The following is a 5,841-nucleotide window of genomic DNA, read 5'->3' on the forward strand; positions in this document are numbered from 1 at the left end:
AAAACATGACTCAGAGAATTAATTGGGCTGTGGCCATTCCTGACTGCTATTGTGGCCCATGCACTATAAAACGTAAGGACCCCTGCCTTTGAGGGAAGGAGAAAATTCCAGATTAATATGCTTTCTCAGGAAATTTTTCCATTTTTGGCCTTAGTACCTGTGGAAATCCGCTGCCTGTACGGGTGCAGAGGAGCCTGGGGGCAATTTTTGCGCTGCTTCCTCGTGGGAGGGGGTCAGTCTCCAGCCAGAGGTGGTCCACTGTCTGCAGCTGGGGGGCCAGAGAGGGAGGGAGGGACATGGGACAGGACACAGGCTCCGCTGCCAAGTCCTCCTCACTCAGGTCAAGCCAGAGACGTGGGGCCTCAGATACAGAGCCTCATTCTTCAACTTCTGCGACTGCTTCCCTGCAGTGCAGCGTTCAAAGCCTGTGAAGAGGTGGGATGGCAGTGAGGAGCTCGGGGGACATATTCTCCAGTGCCACAAGCAAAACCGGAGAACACCAAAGTAACCATCTAAGTTCTCTGGAAATTGTCTTCAGGGCATGTAGCAAATGAAGAAACATTGATTCAAGAAAGCCTCATAAAACTTGGTAAGAACAATGAGCGGCTGTGTCACTTGAGCTTTGACTCACTGGTCCCTCCCCCCTCCCCCCACCCCTCCCTTCCCTCTCCCCTTCCCCCCTCCCTCAGCTCCACGGAGGCTCTGCCCCAGGTGGGCGGGGCCGCGCAGATGGATTCATCCTCTCAGCTCCCAATCAGGGGTTACCGCACCTGAGCAAGGGGCAGGCCAGCGTTCTCACCCGCTCCAGTGAGGCGCAGTGCCTGGGGAGTGCCACCAAGCGACAGAGGCTCCCTCTACCTCCCCCCAGCATGGGCCAGGGTATGTTCCCAGGCGCCATAGGTCAAGAATCTTCCAGTTGCCCTTCCCGACTTGACTGTAGGGCAGAGGCTCCATGCTGGGAGAGGCAAGCTGACAGAGCAAGACTGCACCCTGCCCGGCACCCAGGGTGGTGGCTGAGGGAGTCTGCCCCGCGGAGAGTCCGCCCGTACCCAGAAAGCCGGCTGGCCTCTGCGGTTGGCTTCTGGGGGATGCCCTTGGGATGCTGAGCCTGGGTACTTTGGGCTGGCCACTCGAGGAGGACCACTCGTGTGAGTGAGGGTGGGGGTTCTCCATGATGCTGGGTGCCTGGGGACGCATTGGCCATGCGGTGGGCAGTTGCACCTCTGCCGTGGGCCGCAGTGCAGGCTGAGCCTCCCGCAGGTGGCGCTCCCTGCTCACCATCACACCTGGGGTTGGAAAGCCACATGTCCTGCCTGCTGGAGAGAAGGCTGGGAGCATCGCCCACTTCCCCAGACTGCCCTCTGCGCTCTGTCAGTGTTAGCGGTGTGTTTGTGATGGGAAACTTCCACCTGACTTTTGGGGGATACTGGAGACTGTAAGATAAATTACAGCCGAGATAAGCAGGCAGAGAGGCAACAAAGGGCCAGGTAATTTATTTAAATACCCCCAGGTGAGGTTCTGTGGCCTTCTTGTCACAGGCCAGAGAAGTCACACCCGGTTGGGGAGGTGGGGGGCTTATAAGGGATTAGGAGGGGGAGGAGTGGGCAAGCTATCCTAGGGGGTGTGGAGAGGTATGATTGGCTAAAGGTGACATAATAGACAACTAGAAACTTTTTTTCCTTCCAAGAGGGAGGAGGCTGACATCCGGGTCTTAGTTGGCACATCAGGATGGAATTCAGGAAGAGCTGTCCCCTTTCCATATATGGCACGGACTTTGGGGTCTGGTCTGTTCTCCCCCTATGGCATCTCTCTGTTCTGTTTGCATGTCCTTGTTTTTCCTTTCTCCAGTCTAACATTCCAGCCTTTTGGTCATAATGGGTGACGACTCAATCTGGCTACTTCCGGCTGACAAGGGGCGTCGTGGGGGTTTGAGGCTGGTATTAGGCTGAAGGAGGGGGTTCAGTGGGAAGAGGTGCGTAATGGTGAAGTAACATCTGGTTGGTGGCGACTCGGGTCATCTGGGTTAGCCGCTGTTGGAGGAACCTGGGGACACAAGGGGCAACTAAGAGTAAACTACAAACTGTTATTAAGGGGCCCAGTAGGGGCATTAGCCAGGCCATTATGGGGGACTGGAATTCTGGATCGAGTTTACATCTCAATGACTAGTATTAGGATTTAGTATAGATAAGACTGCATTATTGAAACAATACTTTTCTCTAAAATCACCCTTATTTTTATTAGAAGTAGCTAGATTAAGAAAATAATTAACAGTCGGCTTTATTATTTGTATAAGTGCAGCAAGAAGAGCAATTGATTACATAGGCTCTTTTAAATATGCTTTGCTGCAACTTTTTGTAAGGAATTTCAGATTGAACTTTTAAGGGCTTTTTGAGGCCAGAAAGCCAAGCCAGACTTGCCATCAGGTTGTGCCTGCAGTACTTGTACATTTGGGTGAATTTTTCTCTTCCTGAGGTTCCTGCACCTGCCAGGCAGTGACCTTCCTTATTCACCTGGTAAGGCTGCTGGGATCTCTGTAAGCAAGGTACCAGGCCAGTTCTTCTAAGGGGCTTTGTTGGCTTTATAAAGTCAATCTTAGTTCCTTAAAGCTGTCTGTTCATATCTGAGTTTACACACGTGTCTCTCAGGTATGACGTTCTAGTCAAAGCCTTGGTAGTATAACCAGTGTTTTTAATTGGTCCTCTTACAAGGAAAGTAGGTTCTTATTGAACTTATGCAAATAAACATACTGCCATGAAATATAAAAATAGTCACTGAGAGGTTTTAAATTTTGGAGGGATCAGGTAGAGAGAAAGATGAAGTTTCAATTCTGCTTGTAAAGGCACTCATTTACTAAACTGTTGTCAGCTTAAGAGAAAAAGCTTAAAACACCTTATCAACAACATTTGAAACAAAAAGCCACCAAAATCACTTTCCTTAGTTTACTTAATCTTATGTAACTAATACTTGTTCTGCTGAAATCTAGTTTTTTACTAGCTTAAGAGTAATAAAACAGTGACTATAAATAATAAAAGACTTACAAATGACAATGGTTAAAGATCTGATGAGAGCTTACTGTAAGACAGTTGACATAAGGAAATTCTGATATTTCTGTAACACAAAACATTCAGTAACAAAGTTCAGCATCATTCTTTTTGACAGTGCCCTCCAGGCAATTAAGTAGGTAATTATATATCAGATAAATAAGCTAAATTAGCTAAATACTTTCTCTAATGAGAAAAAGTTTTTCTGACATGTTCTAGGGGTTCTCTGGAAAATATCAGAGTTAACTAGAGGCAAAAGCACTTTTTTGAATTTGATTTTGGGAAATTGTTAAAAGTTTTAAGACACTTGCTTAAATAGGACTATAGGTTGCTATGAAGCAACACTTATCTAATTAACTAGAATGACAACAAAGTACTTCAAAGGCAAATAAAGGTTACACAGATGTTATCAAAGTTTAGCTTTTAGTCCTCTTAATATTAAGATCTCATTTTCTTAAAGACTCCGACAACTCACTGAGACTTTAAGCATAAGAAACTGCTTTGATAAAACAATTAGAGGAACTTTCTGCAATCTTTCAATATTAAGAGCAGAGTTAAGAAAACTTTGTCTTTTTAACTGAAAACAAAATTGTAATTTTGCTGTGTACTTGAAACTGAGACTCATTTGCTTTAATTTTATATAGCATGACCATATTAAATTCTTCTACAAACTTTTCACAACTTTCTTTTATCAAAAGACATATTTTTTAGCATGCAGAAATCTTTTCCTTACCACTTTAAGTAGTTTTGATCAGAACTTAAAACTATTACTTTAACCTTCAGTGAACACTGAAAAATAGGCTACTGTAAACTGTTACACTAGCATTCTTCAGATTAATACATTTATGAACGTATATTATCATTTTTGGAAATGTGCTTTATAGCACAATTTCTTATTAGGCACAAAATATGTCTATATAACTTAGCAAACTTTAAGAATTTTGGTTACTACAAAAATTCTCAGGCTGTTTGCATATATATATACTGTTTACATTAATACAGTATTATTATTAAGATATTTATTTGCTAGGCTTGTTTACTTATTTTTAGCAACTATGCTAAATTACTTACAAAAGTTTTACTGAATGTTAGACAAAGCTAAGCTTTTAAGCATTTTATTCTTAAAAGATTTAGCAGATAACATTGACTTAAATGACCTTAGGTAAACTTAGGCAGCTGTTAACAACAAGGACATGCCCGCCTCAGCTAAACTCAAATTAGCATTAATGTTTAACATTTTTTACTAGATTCTCTGGAAGTTCTAGAATGCCCAATTCTCACAAGTGCTTGTTTTTAAATAAAATATTTTTCATCTATACACCTAGACACACAAACGTACAAACTGAGATACAACGACTATAGTCAGCAACACTTTTCATATAAAAACATATACACAGACAAACTGACATAAAGATTTGATTTCTAATATTCAGTTGCTTTCTTTCTTCTTAGCTTCTTGTCTGTGGCTTCTGGAACTACAGGGCAGGAGGGGCGTGTTCAGGTGCGGGAAGAGGGCAGTGAAGGTGGAAGGAGAGGGGGAGGGGGTGGTGCAGCCACTGGAAGAGGAGAGCAGGACAACAGCATGGTTGAGAATGCAGGACTTTAAGATGGAGGCGACATGTGGGAAGATAAAGGACTTAAAGATGGTGGTGGAGAGAGGGGGAGGGGATTGTGAGCTGAGGGAGGCGGGCGACTGAGGTTTTCTGGCGGATCTGAAAAGGAAGGACTGAGCAGAGTAAGAGGCTGACAATCTTTAACTGGAGATCGGGCCAGAAGAACCTGAGTTATAGAACACTTAACATAAAGGTTTTGATGGGAGTGCGAAGTTCAAAAAGCCTGCACATATAGGATTTCATTCTACTTTCCTCTCCAGTGGCAATAATTAGTTAAGTCGGTGAGGAGGCTAAAATCAAAAGTTCCCTCAGGGGGCCAGCGAGATTGGTTGTCCAAGGGATACTGAGGCCCAGCCTCAGAGCAAAGGAAGACTAACTTCCATTTGCAGACTTCCTGGGACAAACATAGAGTAGCCAGATTAGAAATGAGACACCGCAGCGGGGTCTGAGCCTCTGCTTTCATGGGCCGGTTTCCCATGTCTGCATTCACTTCCCAAAAAAAAAAAATCCCACTGAGAGGGGCGCCCAGTGTCCCAAGTGCACCAAGTCAGGGGAGACGAACTGGGAGCCTGGATGAAGGACGTCTCCCCCACCGCAGGGCCAGGGGGCGAGTATCCCGGATACTCACAACGGATGGGCTGAATGCCCGGACCTGGACGTAGCTACGATTACAGACGGACCAGGCGAAACGGAGTTAGGAAGGGAAGCAGACCGGGGGAAACTGAGGGACTCACCGGAAAATAGTCCATGCAGCGGAGAGCAGGCTGAGGTCCCAGGTCGGGGAAGGAGGGGGTGGGGCCGCCGGTGGCCTGTCGGGGCCCCACGCTCACACTCCTCCCGCGTTTCGGCACCATACGTAAGATAAATCCTAGCCGAAATAAACAGGCAAAGAGAGGCAACAAAGGGCCAGGTAATTTATTTAAATACCCCCAGTTGAGGTTCTGTGGCCTTATTGTCAAAGGCCAGAGAAGTCACACCCGGTTAGGGAGGTTGGGGGCTTATAAGGAATTAGGGAGGAGTGGGCAAGCTATCCTAGGGGGTGTGGAGAGGTATGATTGGCTAAAGGTGACATAATAGTCAACTAGAAACTTTTCTCCTTCCAAGAGGGAGGAGGCTGACATCCGGGTCTTAGTTGGCACATCAGGATGGAATTCAGGAAGAGCTGTCCCCTTTCCATATACGGCACG

At 45.7% G+C, this 5,841-nt stretch overlaps 1 long non-coding RNA gene across 2 annotated transcripts; it reads right to left on the reverse strand.

The window, feature by feature from the left end:
- Positions 1 to 1,478: 1,478 nt before the first annotated feature.
- LOC130682969 (uncharacterized) lies at positions 1,479 to 5,477 on the reverse strand. 2 transcript variants are annotated; one of them, XR_008996475.1, is made up of 3 exons: positions 5,389 to 5,477; positions 3,039 to 3,108; positions 1,479 to 2,043 (listed from the first exon to the last, which is right to left on the reverse strand). It is a non-coding gene; the product is annotated as an uncharacterized LOC130682969 (long non-coding RNA). The 2 variants fall into 2 exon arrangements; XR_008996474.1 differs by lacking the exon at positions 5,389 to 5,477 and having other exon boundaries at positions 3,039 to 3,995.
- Between the last annotated feature and the right edge of the window lie 364 nt (positions 5,478 to 5,841).

The sequence above is a fragment of the Manis pentadactyla genome, chromosome 3, assembly GCF_030020395.1.
Source record: "Manis pentadactyla isolate mManPen7 chromosome 3, mManPen7.hap1, whole genome shotgun sequence".
NCBI lineage: Eukaryota > Metazoa > Chordata > Mammalia > Pholidota > Manidae > Manis > Manis pentadactyla.